This window comes from Schistocerca piceifrons, chromosome 7 (assembly GCF_021461385.2).
Source record: "Schistocerca piceifrons isolate TAMUIC-IGC-003096 chromosome 7, iqSchPice1.1, whole genome shotgun sequence".
Taxonomy (NCBI): domain Eukaryota; kingdom Metazoa; phylum Arthropoda; class Insecta; order Orthoptera; family Acrididae; genus Schistocerca; species Schistocerca piceifrons.
Window position 1 is genome coordinate 239,467,136 of NC_060144.1, and position 20,754 is coordinate 239,487,889.

The window sequence follows — 20,754 nt, forward strand, 5'->3', positions numbered from 1 at the left end:
TCTGCCCATTACTGTTAGTACCCCGTTTAGAACGTTCTAATGGAAAGCAACTCCCAAAGAGCAGGAGAAATGTGTTAAGTAAAGTATTAGATTTACCATCTATGTTAGCGGCATTATAGACATCCTGCCACTGTTGTTCCATGAGAAGGTTTAAAAAACATATCTATTGCAGTTCGATTAACTTTTCCACATAGTTTGTAATTATATGTGACATTTGTCACATTTTGTTGTGTTAAAATTTATGCATCATGGTTTGAAAGGCCATTCACCCTTTTACTAACAGAATGCCCATCTAGTAATGAAGAATGCGATGATTCTCGCACTTGTCAGCTCTTGCTTTCTTCAGAATTGTTGGAATTACGTTTTCCCTAAAGTCTGAAGATTTGTCGACTGTTTCATATTTACTACGTGCCAACTTGAATAATCGTTTCCGAATGATTTTAGATATTTCGGATGAATCTCCTGCCTGATTTGATTCCTAGCCTCTTATTAATTCTGACCCTGATGCTCTCTTGTAAAATATACGTTTCCTTTTTCTGCCACGTCTTAAGATAGTTACTCCCATTCGTAGACGTCTTCAACACACTCTTTCCAACCATTGGTTCTCCGCTATATGCTTAACAGTGAGTTCACATTGGTCCTGAGAGGTGCGTTTGTATTCAGTTTGTCAATAACTCTCAGAGGTAGTGATGAGTAAGCCCTGACAATGTAGTAATACGTATAAAGAAAATTATAATGGGCATGGAAAGATTAATCACGGTCTTTGACGAAAAAATGCTTCAAGAATAAAAATACAGCTATCACTTTCATATAATCAAGCGTAACTGTTGATTAAGGAACAGCATACCTTAGTACAAAGTATAATACGCAATTAAACAGATTCATTATGGAAATTGGTGTCATTGTTTTGTGTTAGCTTCATACACATAGCGATCTGCACTGCTATGGGGCTGTCTCCCCACGTCCGTATTCATCTATTCACATCGAATGCGATAATAAAGCATGTGCATAGGAATCATTCGATCTCATTATCACATAGATAGTACGTAAAATGAATAACATAAAGTCAGAAGAACAACCTCATGTAACAGTCTGACGTTCACAAACAACAACCAATGAAGCTTTACCTAGTCTGATGCCCGAAAATTGAATAACTACCAAGGTTTGTGCCACGTTATATCATTTTGCTGTGAGATATATACTTAAGCAAAACGTGAATATCGGAAGTAACCAGTTTATAAATGTTCATTTCCTTTAGTTAAGATGAATATACTGTACAAGGAACACCTCATCTGTCCAAGACACAAAATATGTCTCTCCATCGAAGACGCCGGAATAAAGAGGAGTAATGTCTGATTTCCTTTTGGAATCAGAAACAAATGGCAGACACTACCGCCAAGACATGAGATAACCTGAAGGCCAACAGCTCCCTAGTGACAAGTATACCGATGCAGTGGTTACACAACGAGTCTACTAACGCATAAAAATGGCTCTGATCACTATGGGGCTCAAAAAAAGTGGTTCAAATGGCTCTGAGCACTATGGAACTCAGCTTCTGAGATCATTAGTCCCCTAGGACTTAGAACTAGTTAAACCTAACTAAGGACATCCCACACATCCATGCCCGTGGCAGGATTCGAACCTACGACCGTGGTGGTCTCGCGGTTCCAGACTGCAGCGCCTAGAACCGCACGGCCACTTCGGCCGGCGCAATATGGGGCTTAACTTCTGAGGTCATCAGTCCCCTAGAGCGTAGAACTACTTAAACCTAACTAAGGACACCACACACATCCATGCCCTTGGCAGGATTCGAACCTGCGACCGTAGCGGTTGCGCGTTCCCAGACTGTAGCGCGTAGAACCGCTTTGGCACACCGGCCGGCACTAACGCATCAGAATCAGGGAGCTTAATAAATCTCTCAATGACGTCTTTTAAAGTAAAACCGTGATGTTTGGCAGGGAGGTCTACTGACGAGGGCCATTCCGGATTGATAGTACTGCTGGTTCCTGCGAATTCGAGTGATTCTTTCGTGTAACTACAAACTAAACCTAGACAGTGTTGCGTGATACGAGTAAACAGTAATTTCATTTCTCCTGTGGGATAGAATTATTTGACAGCTTGCCCCCATCTATCATGGCGGCTTTGACGTACTGCGTCATCGATTGGCTTTCATGAGGCACTCTCTCCGGTTTAATACTGATCTCACTGACCAGAATCTATTTGTAATGGATCTGGCGAACATTTACCTTAGAGATAACTGTAGAACATATGTCATACACCTTGAAACAGATGAAATAGGGGCTGAGAAAATGAAAGAGCCAACAACAGACTCGTTTCCACTATTAATGTTCAGGAAACCTTGTAGGCAGGGCAACCACAGCTGCGACTAATCATTTTGGGGATTAAGTAGCCCCTTCAGCTCTATTTAATCTTTTTCTTATCACATCACAATCGATCTCGTGGTGTTGAAAACCACATCCTCAGGTAATATGTAACTAAGTTATGAGTAGCCTGGAACACCGATACCAACGTTCGTTGTCAGACCAAGCTAATTAACCTCTAAGGTCGGCTGATTTTGACTCATTAATGTTCCGCCATTTAGAATTTATTTGTGTGATCTGACAAAGAATAATGGGTTCCACATTCCGTGCTACTTAGCTCTTACGACTTAGCTACGTGTCACCTGAGGACATGGTTCTCATTGCTAAGAAACCTTTTTCATATGATAATAAAAAGATTAAATACAGGTGAAGCGACTACTTAATCCGCAAGATATTAATATTAATTTTAATTTCAGCGAAGTTTCCTGTATGCTGAATATGTACTTCCAACGCCAATTTTTGGATTTATTTTCCGCATTCTTGTTGTAGACATTTCGTCCTGGATTCCCTGCATTTTCAGTACGTCTCACTCTTTAATGAGCTGTATATCAGTATTCCAGACTTTACCTTGCCAATTTTTTTTTTTGCTTTCTCCTTTTGTCTGTTAATCCTAGCAACACTCCTCTCTAGGAGTCCTGGAAATCTGTAATGGGAATTTCCGAAGAAACTGTTTATAAGTACTGGTTATTGCCGGTAGCGCACTAACGTAATTTACTTTTCACTTAATCTTTCATCTGCTTGTCTTATGGGAGAGAAAAGGTGTTGAAAACAGATTAGAACAAGGTGACAGCTCAGTGGAGACACATATACCACCATCTGGGAACGGTTCTCGGAAAGGCGCGCTGGAAGGCACACATTTCAGTGTCCCGCAGACAACTGACAATCTTTTTCAGTGCCGCTGCTCGACTCCTGAGGCACTGCAAGCGAACACAGGTAAGATCTCTTGTGGTGCAAGACCCCCAGCAGCGACCATTTTTACAACCCGCAAAGCGGATGAGAAATAGCGCAGTTTATAGCAAAGTCCAAGAAAACACTATTGTGTATAAACCGTAGAGAGATTTTTGTTTTCTCCGGGAAGAGCCCCATATTATGGATGCTATTTTGAAAATGGAATGGAGACTCACAGGATCTGGATGCACTGAAAGCATGAGGTGCCACTGAATGTTGACTTCACGTTCACGTAATGTTTACCCAATAGTAAAACAGCCAGAACTGGATAATATAAATAAACTAGTGGTTATATCCACATCTACATCTGCATGATTACTCTGAAAATCACAGTTAAGTGCCTTGCACCGTGAACCTATTTTTCTACCGTTTCACTCTCTAAAAGCGTGTGAGAAAAACGAACACTTAAATATTTCCTTCAGAGCTATGATTTCTCTTATTTTATCATAATGATAATTTATCCCTGTGTAAGTGGACCCCAAAAAAATATTTTCACACACTGAGAAGAAAGTTGCTGATTGAAATATCGAGAGAAGTTCCTGCGGCAGTGAGCCACACTTTTGTTTTAATGGCTGCATAATATATTTCTTACTCTGTCCTCCTATTTCGCGATAATACAAAATAAGCTTTCCTCCTTCGAACATTTTCCATGTCCTAAATTGATACTATCAGACACGAATCCCACACCATACAACAATATTCCAGATGAGGGCAGATAAGCGTTGCATTTTCTGAGTGTTCTATTCAACCAATAGATTGCAGTCTTAGATTTGACAATGAGTACTGGTACAGATGAGGAGCTCCCCCCTCCCCTGAATTGCCCAAAGAGAGAGAGAGAGAGAGAGACAGACAGACAGACAGATAGAGGAGTGCCTCTTTTCAGTGTTAAATGGTGGGATGCGCTTTACTTGTTGACCGCCTAAAGCTTAGCCCGGGGAAGGGGAACAGCGTTTTCTAAGGAAGATTTGTACCAGTACCTACTTGGAAGATTCATAGCTCAGCCGATTTTAATACAGTAGAGACTAAAAACGCGGGAATGCGAGTTCCCATTTTAACGATAACTTCGTAGAAAACTACTTCTTCTAATAACTTCTCCGGTGCTTCGTTTCGATCTCTCAGAGCCGGCATGCAAAATCACCAGAGCACATTTATAGAGGGTCTTAAATCTTGTAGCTTATCTAGTTTTAGCCGTTGGCGAGGATCGTTGGTGTACCCCTAATGACCAGCTTGCTAGCTTGCTTTCAACTGCAAACACAGGTTCAATATATTCCCTTCTGGAGCACCTTCCGGCTTTTTTTTTGTTTTTGCTAGCGTCACGACAGTCACAGTACATTTGTTTTATTTACGTAATCGTTTGAATATTACGCCATTCTTTCATCAGATCTTACTAGGGTTCAATATTGTTGCTTGTCATATGTTTTCTTCAAACTATCTAACCGATTTAATTGTAATTTTTGTCTCATTTGATAGTCATTTATTTCGTGGTTCTCTATTCGGAACAATGTTTAATGTATCTCCGTTAATGGGCACAATTTCCACACATCTAACCCTGAAACACATGTCTGTAAATTAGCAGTGGCACAAGCAGCGGCTATTAGGAGCAGACTGGAGTAACGGTGCTTAACACAGCCGGTTGTGGGTAGCTGAAACCTCACACCCAGGTTAACCGACACAAATAAGCACAATACACGCCCAGGGACACCCCCCATGCTTTAAAAGGAACGAAACGTTTGACAAAACTAAAGGAAATGCGTGCACAACACATAGAATGTTGTAAGACAGACTGGTTGATTCTACTAACTATGGCCCTTAGAGTGAGATAACAAAAGGTGGAACAAACATCCACTAACAAAGCAGAAATAACTATAACGTAAATACAAGAAGTGATGCTGGAACTCACTACCTGGAACTTCGACTCCGACATTAAGCTCCAGTAATGCAAGCTGCACGATCTGCAAACAGTCCAGAGAGCGGTGACAGAAACCACGCAAAGAAATAGGAATAATGTCTCTTTAGCTTGTCTGTAGGCAGCGACTACTTGTGGTCGCTCTCGATGTGTTACCGCTTCTTGGAGTAGTTTTCTTTTGCGTCTAATGTCCATATTTAGCGCTGTTTGTTCTTCAGACAAGAGTTCCTTTTGTGATCTTGTTTACTGGCAGATGGCATTGCAGTTGTTAGTATTTTCTGTACGTTTTTTGTCATTTGGGATCCTCATTACTCTATGTTGCCCCTTACGTTACATATGTCTTCTCCGTCAATAATGCGCCGAAGTTTCTCCAATTCTTCCGTGAGGAGGGGTACACATTTTTCTGTTTGGAGATGTTGTTTCAAAGCTATGACATTATGGTCGCTTGTGGTAATATCATACTGCACTGGCCACTTAACTAAGTGCGGTAATGACCTTAACAGTATCAAATAGACATGTAGACCAATAATAACGTCACTGACCAGACCGATTATGTTACTGACATCTTCTTATAGGTACTCCTAGTTTGGTAAGGATAATTTGACATAGCCTGTAATTCCAGCTGTAGGCTCTACATGATCAAGAACAGAACGTGTATTACTACGACGTCAGTCTCAATAACTGCATGCCCTGACGCCATGACTGCAATAATTGTCCTAAACTTTGAGTGGAAGGTTGCAAAAGTTAAGCAGTTGTGCAACAAACACCTCCCAACTATAGAGCTCTCCAAGGCCAATGAAACATAGTCTGTACATTTAGTATTGCCACACAACTGAAATTTACATAAGATGTGTAAGAAACATGGCACTATGTTGTCTCTTACGTTACATATGTCTCCTCCGTCAATAACGCGTCGACGTTTTTGCCGTGAGGAGGGGCAACATTTTCTGTTTGGAGATGTTGTTTCAAAAGCTATGACATTATGTTCGCTTGTGGTAATATGATACTGTACTGGTCACTTCACTAAGTGCGATAATGACCTTAGCGGTATCAAACAGACATGCAAACCAATAATAATGTCAGTAACGCGACCGATTATGTTACTAACAACTTCTTTTACGTACTGTTAGTATGGTAAGGATAATTTGACATAGCCTGTACGTTGATGAGATACTCATAACTCTAACTCAAACACATAGCAGAACTAATAATGACTTCAATAGAAAGAATAAGAATTGTGACATTTATGCGGAGACTTCGTGCAGTATTCTGCACTAATCACCAATACACCTTTGAACTTTTCAATAAAGCCTTAGGGTTCGCAAAGCCACTAAGGCGGCCATAGTCAAAAAATCTATAGCCGGGAATCCAGTAGACACGAATTCTTAAAGAGCAGTTTGTCTAATCAATGCGTTGGCCAAGCACAAGAGAAACTCCAATGTAATTGGCTTCAACCCCATCAACCATTAACAGGCTTGTATCAGCATTAGTACCGTTTCATGGAAGGAAAATCGGTCGATGTTCCAATAAACCAAGGTTTTAAGATAATAGGAGAAACTCCCAGTAAACGTGCAGTCGCAGTAATGACCGATATAGCAGGCGGCTTCGATAATCTACGGTGATCTGAGATTTTTGCGAAATTTAGAGACCTCGTAATGCTCCAAGCTTTGTACTGTAGGCTGATAGACTGCTTAAAGACACTGCTCTAGACTGGCGAATGTGCAGTTGTGAAATGATCAAGAAGATATCCAAAGGATGCTCACAGGAATCAATATACGACCCCAACTTCTGGAACATCAGGAGGTAGCCTATTCCATGGGTTCTGGATACGGACGAAAGAACTGATGGAGTAGTAGCTTACGCTGATTATTTACGTGTTGTAATTTCAGCAGATATAAGGCTACATTTGGAAGAAGGGGCCGATGGTACACTGTTTACGATAACACAATGGTGCAACCAAGGCAAACTCACTGTAGAGAAGAAAAAACCACGTACATCCTAATGAAACGTTCTCTGAAGAGACTCCTTTCCATTAAACTTGGGAACAATGACACATAGATATCGCAACAGAAACACCAGAAAAATCTGTAGATAATCTTGCACGAATTAACACAAATAAAACCAAAATAACTCCAAAAACAACAAAAGCATACCACTGCGTCTTATTTCAGTCAGTACTAAGCCTGCAGCAAGCACGTAGGCACATTGTCTCCCCTTTATCACGAACAAAACTGCTGTGACACATGGACCAAGGAGCGTGCTATTAAGGCAACCTTTGGCGTATACCTCATAGACACTGCAATCATATTTGGAGCTGGAGTGTACTGGTTTAAGTTGTGAAGATGTGATAAGATCACTGTCATAACAGATGTACCAATTCAAGGTCAGCACAAACTAAAACAGTGACGAATGGACTCCTGGCAAAGAAATGAAAGTCAAGCGCAAGGCTGTCGAGTATACAAAATATTTCCCAACCTGAGAAAGAGATGAGGATGAAGTATGTAGACCTAAGTCGTGGAATGGTTCATTTCTTGACCGGACGCGGGCCTTATCCATTTCATCTACATCGCGTCAACCAACGACAAACATCGACACATGTGGGGAAGGAGTATCAGCTGGAAATATGGTTCTATATTGTAGAAATTAAAGGAACATCAGAGTAGCGATGACACCAAAATATAACCAGAAGCACTGAACACTGGGCAAATTACACTCCCAAACAGCAATATCTTAAAGGCATCGCCTAATGAATTTCGACGTTGTAGACAGTTTAGAAATGACTACAACGTATAACTCAACGAAGATTATAATTTTGCATCTACCACATATGTATTTAGTACTGCACATTTTTAGATTAGAAATAGTATAGCTATCACATGCTGATATGGAACACTATCTTTGTAACAACAATTATAAAATAAAGAAAAATTGTAAGTCAATCTGTCTGAAATCGTTATGTAATACTAGGTTACCATCTTTGTCAACGATTCAAACAAAATTATATTCTTTTTCAAGGAACGTATTAATATTAAAGTCATGCCTCAAACAATTCCCACTCTCTCCTATCTTTTTCGTATTATGAAAACATTCATTTCATATTTACGAATTCCCCCCCCCCCCCGAATTTTAATTGATTTACATGGTAAATAAAGCCGCAGACGATAGACAAAGATATGAAACAGAGAGTAGAAAAGGGATAAAAGTATGGCCCTCCACAACATTCTGGCGGCAATACAAGTAACGTTGCACATAGCTGTAGGGATTGGGGGATATTAATGTATCAGGCACTAGTTCCTTCAAAGCCGAAACCTGACACAGCGGCTAGAGGCCAAAGGACTCATCGTAAGACACTAGGTGATGGGACACAAAATAGCTGCAGGAAATGGAAGAAATTGGTCCGACCCGACACACTGGTCTCCTGTACTATCTCGTCGAATTCTTGACTGACCCTTTCGCTGATAGCCGGCCGTTGTGGCCGAGCGGTTCTAAGCGCTTCAGTCTGGAACCTCGCGACCGCTACGGTCGCAGGTTCGAATCCTGCCTCGGGCAGGGATGTCTATGTTGTCCTTAGGTTAGTTAGGTTTAAGTAGTTCTAAGTTATAGGGGGCTGATAACCTCAGATTTTAAGTCCCATAGAGCCATTTGAGCCATCGCTGATAGCAGGCAGCTATTTGTAGCACTCTCGCTTCGAGATGTTTTATTGTCTGGCGGCGGTAACATGCGCTGCCGATTGGCACATTGCTGCGTTGCAGCATAGTTCCAGGAGGTTTCCTATTCATTGACGGGACGAATGGGGCGGTTTGCAGATCAGCTGCGTACCTTCGGGGAAATAAATGGATAACTGCCTCCCGATATTCCTTGGTGCCATAGCATTCATCCGTTCAACAGCAGTCTCAGTGACTGGTGTCGATTGTCTTCAGTGACGAGCCACGCTTCGAACTTAGTCCCCATAACTAGTGTAGGCATGTCTGGGGACGCCCCGGAGAACAGTATAATACCACCATAAATGTCATCTGAAGTTTGTTTTCAGCGACGCGAGCACGCATTCCAACAGAGGCCGGCTATGTAGTTTCACCTTTATGCACGGACCTGCGCGCCACGGATGGAACAGTATTTTCAGAGGGCGCGGATTTCGATAGAAGACGTCCCTGTGACGGCAGCCAAGGTGCATACGTTTCCACGTTACCGTGAACTAGCGCCACGCGGAATAGCAGCGCTGTCAGGGGCCTCTTGTCACGGTCCACGCGGCTCCCTCGGTTGGAGGTTCGAGTCCTTCCTCGGGCATGGGTGTGCGCGTTGTCCTTAGCGTAAGTTAAGTTTAAGTTAGATAAACTAGTGTGTAAGCCTAGGAACCGATAACCTCAGCAGTTTGGTCCTATGAGATCTTACCACAAATTTCCAAATTTACCGTGAACTAGCTGTCTCCAGTGGCAAACACTCCCCAGAAGGTGGCTGGACGGTTGCCAGCGGAAATATTGTGGCAAGACGTCAACGTGATCCGGCTACAATCCTGAAAACTTATAAATAAAATAAATATCATAGCCATACGGTCCGCCAAACAGTTGTGATGGTCTGGGATGCAATTTCGTTTCATTTCAGGACCTCTTTGATTTCATCCGGCGCACACTTTCAGCACAGCGGTACGTCGACATATTTTACACCCTGTTTTTTTGCCCTTCATGTCAAGCCATCGTGAGCTTATATTACAGTAAGGTAAGGCCCGCCCGCCTATGACGAGAGTTTCAGCTGCTCGTCTTCTTGTTTGCCAGACCCTTCCTCATGCGGCAAAGTCGCCGGACCTCTTCCCAGTTGAGAACGTTGGGAGCGTTATGAGCAGCGTCCCCCAGCGAGCTCGGGACTTTGACGATCTAACGTAGCAATCGGACAGGATTTGGCACGATCTCCCTCAGGAGGACATCCAAAAATTCAGTCAATCAATGCCAAGCCGAATAACCGTTTGCTTCGTCTGCATGCCCGCACACATCTACCGATGGCTGTCCTATTCGCATAGTTTCTTCGTAGTGCGACTTTCTTTTTCTCTTTCTTAACAGTGTATTACCCAAGTCACTAAAATAGCCGTTGAAGTGTAAACATTTCATTTAAGGCCCAATTAAACTGCGTTCATATTTGTAACTCATTGCAGAGACGAGTATATCCAAATGCGAGGACGAAATGAGGAATATTTCCGTTAAGAGGAATGACGGTTTCAAGAAATAGAACATTGACCAAACAGGCTGAACTATATTTATTGTGCGTCCTATTAGCTAATTTCGAATGTTCGTAATTTTGAGGAACATATTACAAGCCTCACACTTGACATCACACTTGACTAAACAGGCAGTAGGTATTACGAGTGCACTGCCGGTAATGGTTGTACAAACGCACGTGAAAGCAAATGGTGCTTTTACCTACAGACCAGTTATTTAGTCAAATGTGATGTACAGCTTGATACTTAATGACTAACACTCGAAATTAGCTAATAGCACAGACAATAAATACACGGTGATACAGCTGCTCCTTCTGCTGGGTTTTATGCAACCCGCAACGCCTTTATATACGGGTTGATTATAATTAAAGTTAAACTTTCAAAACGCTGTAGAAATAACACCACTGGTTAGAATGACGTCAGATTGCAACGGAATATTATCGGAGAAAGTGGAAAACGTATGGAAGAAGAAAAAAATAGTGCGAAAATTGATCAAAAGATGGCGCTGCATGTGTCAGAATAGGTAAATGAAAACACCTGTCATGCACATGACCCACTGAAGATGGTATAACTACGCCGGGTACACGGCTTTTCCTTCTTTCGTGTCTGGGACGTTCGCCGTGACTGTCTCAGTGCAGGATCGCGCTATGCTTCTAAAGCTGTATTACAAGACTGATGACTGTGCACACGTCGCTCTGCAGAAGTTCCGGACACTGAAGGGTTTGAAAAAAGGCGCTGGTCCGATGACTGCCCTAGGTCTGGAGAAAATGATTCGAAAATTCGATAAGACTGGTTCATTTGGTGTGCAATCTGGTAGAAGGTGGAAACAAATTGATTCGACGTCAGAGGAAACAGTGGCCACGGCAATGCAGCAGAAGACGAGTGGTGGTGTGCAAACGTGTACTGCACGTAGATTTGCCCGAAAATTTGACATACTCTTTAGAACGTTACGTACAATCCTTCGAAACATACTTCTTTGCTATCCATTCAAAATTACCCATGTGCACGACTTGCCTCCTGCTGACCTGCCCGCAAGAGAAGCCTTTGCTTTAGAATTTCTTGCTCGCATGGAAGTGGACAATGACTGGCCGTGGAAGATTTTGTGGACAGACGAAGCCAAATTCCATCTGACAGGATACGCCAATGCAAAGAATTGTCGAAGATGGGCAACGGAAAATCCACATGCATATCAACCATGCCCACTTCATCCTGAAAAGATCACTGTGTGGTGCGTGTTTACCATTTCATTTATCATAGGGCCATATTTTTTCGAAGAAAAAGGTGCTTCCGGCCCTGTTGCCTATACCGTCACTGGTAAGCACTGTGATTGTCTTTTGCGCAACCACGTCATTCCAGCTCCCAACATCATGGGTGTGTGGATGGGATCATTTTTATGGAAGATGTCGCACCTCCACACATTGCAAATCCAGTTAAGAAGCTGCTGAAGCGCCATTTCGGAAATGCTAGAATTGTCAGCCACCATTTCCCTACAACCTAACCGTCCCGTTTACCTGCTCTTAATACGTGTGACTTCTGACTGCGGGGCTATCTGAAAGATGTGTATAGCGTTCCGATTGCAAACTTAGATGCATTGAAGGCACACATTGCTCAACACTTTCTGAACGTGACTCCGGAAACATCTCCGTAGGAAACTTAAGGTAGCTAAATTTTGTACTACGATACATTTCTCGCTATAGGGTTTAGTTTTCAAATTATTCAAGAAAAAGTTACAAAAGGGACATTCAAACATGTTTTTCTTGGGTAACTTCAGCGAAAACGTGTCCCAGTTCGAAATTTAACTACACGAAATTTCCTACAAAAAAGGTCCTGTTTATTTTTTCTATGGGACCAATAGTTGCATGCAGCAAGTGAGAGAATATAAAAATGTTGAGCATGTTATTTGAAGGTGTTGAGGGCTGCATAAAAGCGGTAAGGGCAGCTGACTCACCCTGTTTATCACAACATCTCTGGTGCATCTCTCCTTTCTTAAAAATACAATAAAGCTGTGGACTCCTACAAAAACTAAATTCGGCAAAGAATAAACGTACTTAAAATTCTGAATCAGTGTCGCGTTTCTTGTTATGGTGGGCCGTGGGTGAAAGTTGAGGCATGCTGAATGCAGAGTAATCGAAAAGGATACATTTCAAATACATGTGTTCTAACTAGGGCTATATTTACCAAATTGAAGTTGGTGGCAGCTCGTAACATTCACAGTTATTCTGGAAATATATTTTTAGTGGGCCCATGTTTGCAGAACGTTGTAGCATATGTTATCGTCTGTTTTCATCCACGTAACATTCCTCTATTAACTGTGATGCATCCTATAAACCATATTTGTGTTTGGATAGTAAATATACTGACAGGCACCATGCGGCAAACTAATCTACGGCCACTGAAGTAATATAAGGAGTACTCCAGAGAAGTAAAACAATTCCGCTTTTGCTGTTATACGTTAATGAGCGAGCACAGGCATTTACTTGCGGCGAAACAGCGACAGTTAGATATAAAATTGTATAGCAGACACAAGTCGAATACAACTATTTCTATATTTTGGCATGTGAATCTCTAAAAATAAAGATAACGCTACAATCGACTTGTGCTGCCTATACAGTTTTTTTAATATAGTTATATCTTAGCGAAAGCTTTAGTTGCTAACTCAGGTTTTTCTATGATAATGCAATGTTTATGAGGAAATTCTGTCCGCCGTCAAATGCGGTAATAGGGGGTTGGGAAAGAAGAGAGGGTGTCGTGGTCAATTAGAGACAACTGAGACAGAACTCGATCTAAATGCACCCCGGATTCTATTTCTTTTTATAGATAAATATTAAATTACATTCAATCATATTATCCAAATATTTTGGAAACATTGTATAATGATATAAACACTAGAGAGCACTGTGGAGCAGCACAGTTAAATCCCCACCTTCAGAGACTCAAGTCATGTGTCGCACTTGTGTGGCAGGAGGTGCCAGGAGGCTGGACATAGGGATAATGTCTTGGACACCAGCGCAGCCATGGCGGGATTGGTGATAGGCTCACTGCAGTGAGCAGTCAGCTGGAGCCACTGGAACGAGCAACTTCTCCTAGGAAGCCAGCGCCGTATCAGTGTTCCTTGCCCGTGGCGCGTCTTCAGCAGTATGTGCAGGACGCAGAAGACTGCGGCGCTGGCCGAAGGTGATGGCTCGTGCTGTTCTTGAAGATGCGGCAAATAGCTGACACCTGGAGCGACCACACTAGCAACACCTCCCACGAAGCTGGAGCCGTGGCCTTCGTTGCTGCGTGCAGTACTCCATGGCCAGTCAGTGGACGGTGTATAGATTTGTGGCAGTGGCGGAGAATAGCGGCTCAGACTGTGCTTGGAGATGTTCAGCTAAGGAAGTCGGAGCTCATTCTATAGAGAGGCGAGCTGAGACTGCGTGAAGTCAGCAAAGTTGTTGGGAACCAGTGAAGCATCAACGACTCTAGTAAAGCGTTATTATAGTTCAGTCATTTATTCAAAACTTTTATAAGTCGTTCTTTCGTACGAGCCTCTGCTGTTGCTCATCAGCTACGGTTGCGGTAGCGGTATGGTCGGCTGATCTCCTACTTACCCCTGATAGGTGTCAACACCCGCACGTGTCTGAATGTTGAACAAAAATTAGAACCCTCTAGAGCATCTGTTGCGGGATTCCGCTTCGAAACCCAGTACTGGGAGCACTCTGCAAAGTGGTGTCGGAAGACTGTCGGTCACTCAATAGCAGACGGTAGGCGGTGAGCTGCATGAAGTTCATCAGGTGGAGGCCATCATCTTGGGTACCTCTTGGGCTAGTTCACAGAATGTGCTAGAGCATCTAGGACAGAATAACATAATCATGGAATGGACTGTTATTTGATTCCCATCAATTCCGAAGATAAGCTCATGACGAGAACTCGAGAGCTGGGCATTTAAAGGCAGCTAGCGGGAAACTATGAAGCAAGGTTCGGTTCGTAATGACCTCATGTGTCCTCCTTATTCTGCTATAGTCACTTAACATGCTGTTGGCAGCTACATCTGTTACTTAATGTCTTACGAGCTAACGAGTATAATTGTTCGCTTACTTCGGTTTTTTGTCGCAGACCCATTTCTTCTGACCTCGTATCCCACTAGGCAGTTATGACTACCTGTCCCACTTGCGACGTACTGGCTTGCTTCCCGCTTCTGCTTTTGTCTGTAGCAGGATTTGACTCTTCCTTTGACAACGTGAGTAAGTTCTAATATATATTTTTTCTTTTCGTTTTCTAATCCTTACTGTTCTATGCCGTAACAATACATCCCAGAAGGGACTGTATCATAGTCGGCTGGTGAAGAGACAAGAAGTAGAGAGCCTTGGGTGGTGTCAAGTCTGAGGGGCATCTATGTGGTACAGCTCTGACAACTAGATGGACATCGCAGATAGGGCTTCTATGTGGGCAACTAACTGTGGGAGCGGTTGCTGTCTTTGCTGGATGTGCGCACACTAATTTCGCATGAAGTGCAGGAACTATTTCCTGAGCGTTTCCGCAAGTGATCGTGGTAGCCTGGTGGCTTTGTGACTGAAGCAGTTCACCGTGTTTTGTACGAACGTGAACTGAGTGCAGCCACAGGTAAAATTACTTCCTAAACGGAAGTTTGCGAGTGGATAATTATCGTTATTTTATATTTATGTCACGCTGGTTCAAGATGGTTCAAATGGCTATGAGCACTATGCGTTATTCTGAGGTCATCAGTCACCTAGAACTTAGAACTAATTACACCTAACTAACCTAAGCATCACACACATCCATGCCTGAGGCAGGATTCGAACCTGCGACTGTAGCTGTCGCTCGGTTCCAGACTGTAGCGCCTAGAACCGCACGGCCACTCCGGCTGGCTATGTCACGATGGGCATGCGGTCATGAGGCCCTGTGTGGTGATACGTAAGCTGTAAAATTCTGTCCGTCCATGCCATGGACGGGATGAAGAGAACTAAAAGAAAGTTGATTTTTCTTTTCATGCCACGAGAGCGGATCAGTGTGTTACACAGTGGTTTCAATAGGTTAGTGTGTATTGAATTCTTGAGTTTGAACCTGTGTTTTACTCCTGTGCATTAATATCTTGTTTTATTACCTCGTTTACGAATTTATTGTCATGTATTAATGACTGGTCGTGTATGAATTGTATTAGAAGTTATTCAGACATAAGCAACGGCGGCTTGCTGGTGTTGTTGATAGCTGGTGTGTTAACTGTAATAACAAACTAGTCACACGGGGTGTAAGTGCACAATAGACGGAAGTGCGTATGACATTTCTTAGGCTTTTGTACCAATGCATCATCAGACAAAAACTTAGATCACAAAAAAGTTATCGCACGTCCTTCTTACCCTGCACTACTGTATTATTTATGTTATCCTCACTTTTTTCAGCCGATGATATTATAACCCTCAAATACTTACATCCCCTGATCTTACTGGCTCTGACTTCCTGATCCCCTATGGTGTTGTCGCTAACTTTCATATATTTCGTTTTTATCAAGTTAATTATGAGGCATTTAATATTCCTCATTTAACTTCCGAAGCATGTAGGCAGCATCATCGTGTTACGTTGCTGCGATGGCCTGCTCATTAGTGAAGTGTGTACAACATTTCGTCCCCATTTTTTAAGATGCATCACTCCTTTACATGTGTCTTTTTGAGGTTGTATGTGTATCTTGTACATACGTGTTCGTGTTTTTCCGTCAAATTTAACATTCCTTGTATGCGTTCGTTTCTCCTCTACGTTATCAAGATTTGATAGTACTTTACTTACTCGTCCATTATTATTTCAGTAATACCAGCACAATCTTTGTTTTCAACTCTCATCGTGTTCAGTATTTTCCAAGCTCTGCTTGCTCTGGCACCACCAAAGTTACCTTTAATATCATCTCGAACTTTCTGACAAGTCCCATATCTAGCTTTAGTAATTGCCCTTTATGCTTCTTTCCGTTTAACTCCACATGATATACGATCTTAATCAGTCCGAGTGTTCAGCCATTTATTTTAAGCTTCCTTTCTCCTCTTCATCCATTTCTCCACTTCCTCATTTCAACATGGATTCCTCTTTCCTTTTTCCATTTGTGTTTTCACCTCCATATCACCAAAGACTGATACACGTCTCATTGGTTTAACTAATTTATACATATTCTCTACAGTTCCATCCTTGACATGTGACGCCTTGGCTGACACTTAGTTGATAGAAGAGGCCTGTTGAACCCTTCTGAGCGCTTAACAGATTATACCGTATTTTCTAGAAACCAGAAACCGATGATCAAAGCCACTTTCTGGAGCCTGTGAAATTATTAGGCCATTTGCGAACAGCTATGTTTTCTGTCATGTTATCACTTAATAAATTATTGATCTTAGCTTCAATTCCTCCCAAGTATATTGATGTACTGATTGCGACTGAACCATCCATTCATTGCCTTCAAAGAAATCTTCTACCACAAGTCTCTCAGCCTATCCCCATTGTCATTTAATACATTTTACCATACTGATGCAAAATGTGGTCATTAATTCTCTATCCAGTACGTCCATTCAAGTCCCCAGAAACCAAAATTTCTTTTCCATCTTTCACCTTCTATAGTGATCACGTCAGTTAGCGATAATTCTTTTGTTTTTCCTCCATCTTGGCGTCGTCATTTGTCGAACACACTACGGTAATAACGACTGACTTAATAATTCAATTTGCATTTCGAGGACCCTTCCACCACTCTGATTCCGGGTGTTTATATCTTTATCCTCACTCTCTCCTCATTAGGAACACCGCTTTAGAAATGGACATAACCATTCCGTTCGTCCGTACCGTTGCCTGTAGCCTCTTTTCCACTTGCGGTCTGATATTAATTCCACTTTCAGAAGATTATAGGCGTGTTGAGGGTAATTACAGTCTACACTTTATTGGTACGATACGGTAGATTGTACTTTGCATGAAAAAGAGTTTTCGTAAGGAACACTTGTACATCTGTATCTACATAGTAACTGTGAAATTTAAAGTGCCTCACAAGAGATTCCTCGCAGACGCATGGGATAAGCCGAGCGGTCTAAGGCGGTTGGTCCCGGCGGAAATTCGAGTCCTCCCTCTGGCATGGGTGTGTGTGTTTGTCCTTAGGATAATTTAGGTTATGTTGTGTAAGCTTAGGGACTGATGACCTTAGCAGTAAAGTCCCATAAGATTTCACATACATTTGAACAGTTTTTAGATTCCTCATACCGCCTTCTCTACCAATCCACTCTCTAAGAGCGCATAGAAAGAATGAACTCTTCTGATCAAATTTTGTACAAGTTCAGATTTCTCTTATTTTATTATAATGGTCTTTTTTGCTATGCATGCTGGCGACAGTAAAATATTTTCACATTCAGATGTGAAACTTGATGAATGATTTTTTGAGAAAAGATGTCCCCGCAACGGAAAAACTGTCACCCCGACTCGCTTATGATATCCGTGACACTCTCTTCCGTATTTCGCCATAATGCAAAGCGAGCTGCCCTTCATGCTGATGTCCTCCATCAGTCCTATCTCGTAAGGATCCCACGACGCACAGCATTACTCTGAAAGAGAAGGAACAGGCGTAATGTAGGCAGTCTATTTGGCAGACTTCTTGCATCTTCTATGTGTTCTGTTAATAAACACACTCTTTGATTTTCTTTGCCCACAACGTTATCTCCTTTATAGGGGCAAATTAACTTGTTCGTAATTGTAAGTCCAATGTGCTTAGTTTAAGTCTTTAAATATATGTGATTTATTGTGTAAACAAAAATTAGTGCATTTTCTTTTTCGTACTCATGTTCATCATCTCACACTTTTCTTTGCTCAGCGGCAATTGCCATATTTTTCACCATACAGATATATTGTCGAAACAATTTTGCAATTAGTGTTGGTCTTCTGAAGACTCTAATACACCGTAAATGACAGCATCATCTGCAAAAAGTCTAATAGGATTGCACAGATTTTCTCCTAAATCGTTTATATAGATTGCGAACATCAAAGGGCCTGTAACACTTCCTTGGTGAACGATGTATATAACCTCTGTTCTACTCGATGACTTTCCGTCGATTACTACGTGCTGTGGCCTTTGTGACAGGGATTCACGAATCCAGTAACACTGGTGAAGTGAAACTCCGTAGGCAAGCTATTCGATTAGAAGCCATGAGAGGAACTGTACCCAAAGTCTTCTAGAAATCTAGAAATATGAAATCAATTTGAGATCTCCTGTCGATAGCACACCCTGCTTCGTGCGTATAAAGAGCTAGTCGAGTTTCAGAAGAACGACATTTTCTGAATCTTTGTTTTTAGTCAATAAAACTGTTTCATCGAGGTAACTCAAAATTCTCGAACACAGTATGTGTTCGTAATCGTAACGTAAATCTACGTCAGTGACATGGGACTGTAATTCATCTGGCTACTCTCACTTCCTTTCTTGAGTACTGGTGTGGCCTGTGCAACGTTCCAGACAATTGGTACGGATCTTTCGCCGAGCGAGCGGTTGTATATCATTGCTTTGTATGGGACTATTGAATCAGCGTACTCTGAAATGAACCGCAAGTTAAATGATTTAAGCTGTTTTGCTACACTTAGGATATCTACTCATAAGTTAGTTATGTTCTCAGTTGCTCTTCGTGGTCTTTCGTGGATGAATTTCGGACCACTGAGTTTAACAATGCTGCTTTAATGTCGCTGTCATGAGTAATATCGCACAGTGAAGGTACTGATTGTGTATTGTTGTCGTTGTACTTAACATACGACCAGAATCTCTTAGCACTTTCTATCAGATTTCGAGACAGTTTCGTTGTGGAAGGCATTTCGCGTTGAAATCCGCGCTAAGTTCCAAGATTCAGTGTAAACATCACCAGTCGTGGAGATTTGTGTCCTTTTGAATTTGGCAGGCTTATTTCGTTGATTCTGACCTGTTTTGTGTACCATGGTGGATCGGTACCATCTTTTGTTAAATTATTCGGTATAAATCTTTCAGTTGCATCAGATAATATTTCTTCGAATGTGAGGCTCAACTAGTCTGCACTTACGTAGTTAGTTGTGAAGGGGAGGAGGCTGTCTCTTATGAAGGCCTAGAGCAAATTTTACCTGCTTTTTTTAGTAGCTGTATTTTCCATTCACTTTTGGTGGACTTGGATGTTGCGATGGTTAGTCTCGATACTGTGACCTTGCTGACACGAGTCCCTGTATCCATCATGATGACCTCTATTTGCTCAGCCCTGACAAAAGACTTTCGTCGCTGTTGATATGCTTCGGACGAAGAGGTGCATGCTTGGGTGAGATCATCGTTCCGTACGAAAGCGCAAACATTTTTTCATGTACGCATTAACTATCGTATCCCACGATCTCATAAATGTTAAGTTATGACGATTACCTCTGTGGTAATAAACGTTTTTCTTACTTCTGCTCTATCTGACTCATTTTGATGTGACTCCGCCATTTACGAGAATCCAGAACCTCTGTGAATTTAATGAAAGACTTTATTTCCCTGTGTAGACTGATTTTAGTCTTGAAGTAATCACTTCATTTAGTGATTAAATGAAAGGCAAAACATGAAATGAAGTAATTAGGCAAGCTAACGGTTTCAGTCAGGCCAGTCTTAGGAGAGGCGTTATAAATGTAGGAAACCAGATTGCATGAAAAAAAAAAAGAAGTGAAAGAAATATCCGAGCATGAGGCACACATAATATTCTTTTCTAGCACAAAGGTCATACTTTGGAGCAGAAATGCGTCGTGTGATGTATGCAAAGAACGTACGGATTTTACAGACAAATTTTGAAATGTTAGACATGTACTGTGGAACAAATTTTCGTCAGATGATGTGATCGGAATTGTGAGACTTTATATTTCATTTTAACACTATGTAAGACGTTATGTTGCAATGTAATGCCCCCGACATTTTTTAACTGAAAAACATTACAGGTTTTTAATTGAAGCAAACGTTTGTTAACATTCTACACTTCTATTCTGCGTGTCTACAAATAAATTTCTCAACATAGTCATCATGGCGACGAACACATTTCTCGCACGAGAGACATGTTTTCTGATACCTCACAGTAGAATGCTTGACTTTGATGACGGAGCCGCACCATATCTCTGCTTGCACCGCTTAATCACCATCAATGTGAAGATCTCGAAGCTGTTCTTTAAGTTTAGGAAATTGAAATTCGGATGGAGCCAAGTCGGGACTGTGTGGAGGATGATGAATGACAGTGGACGCAAAGCGGGCGATTTTTGTAGATGTTGCAGCGCTCGTGTGTGGTCTGGTATTGTCATGCTGAAGGAGAGGGCGCTCCATGTGTGGAGGGCTC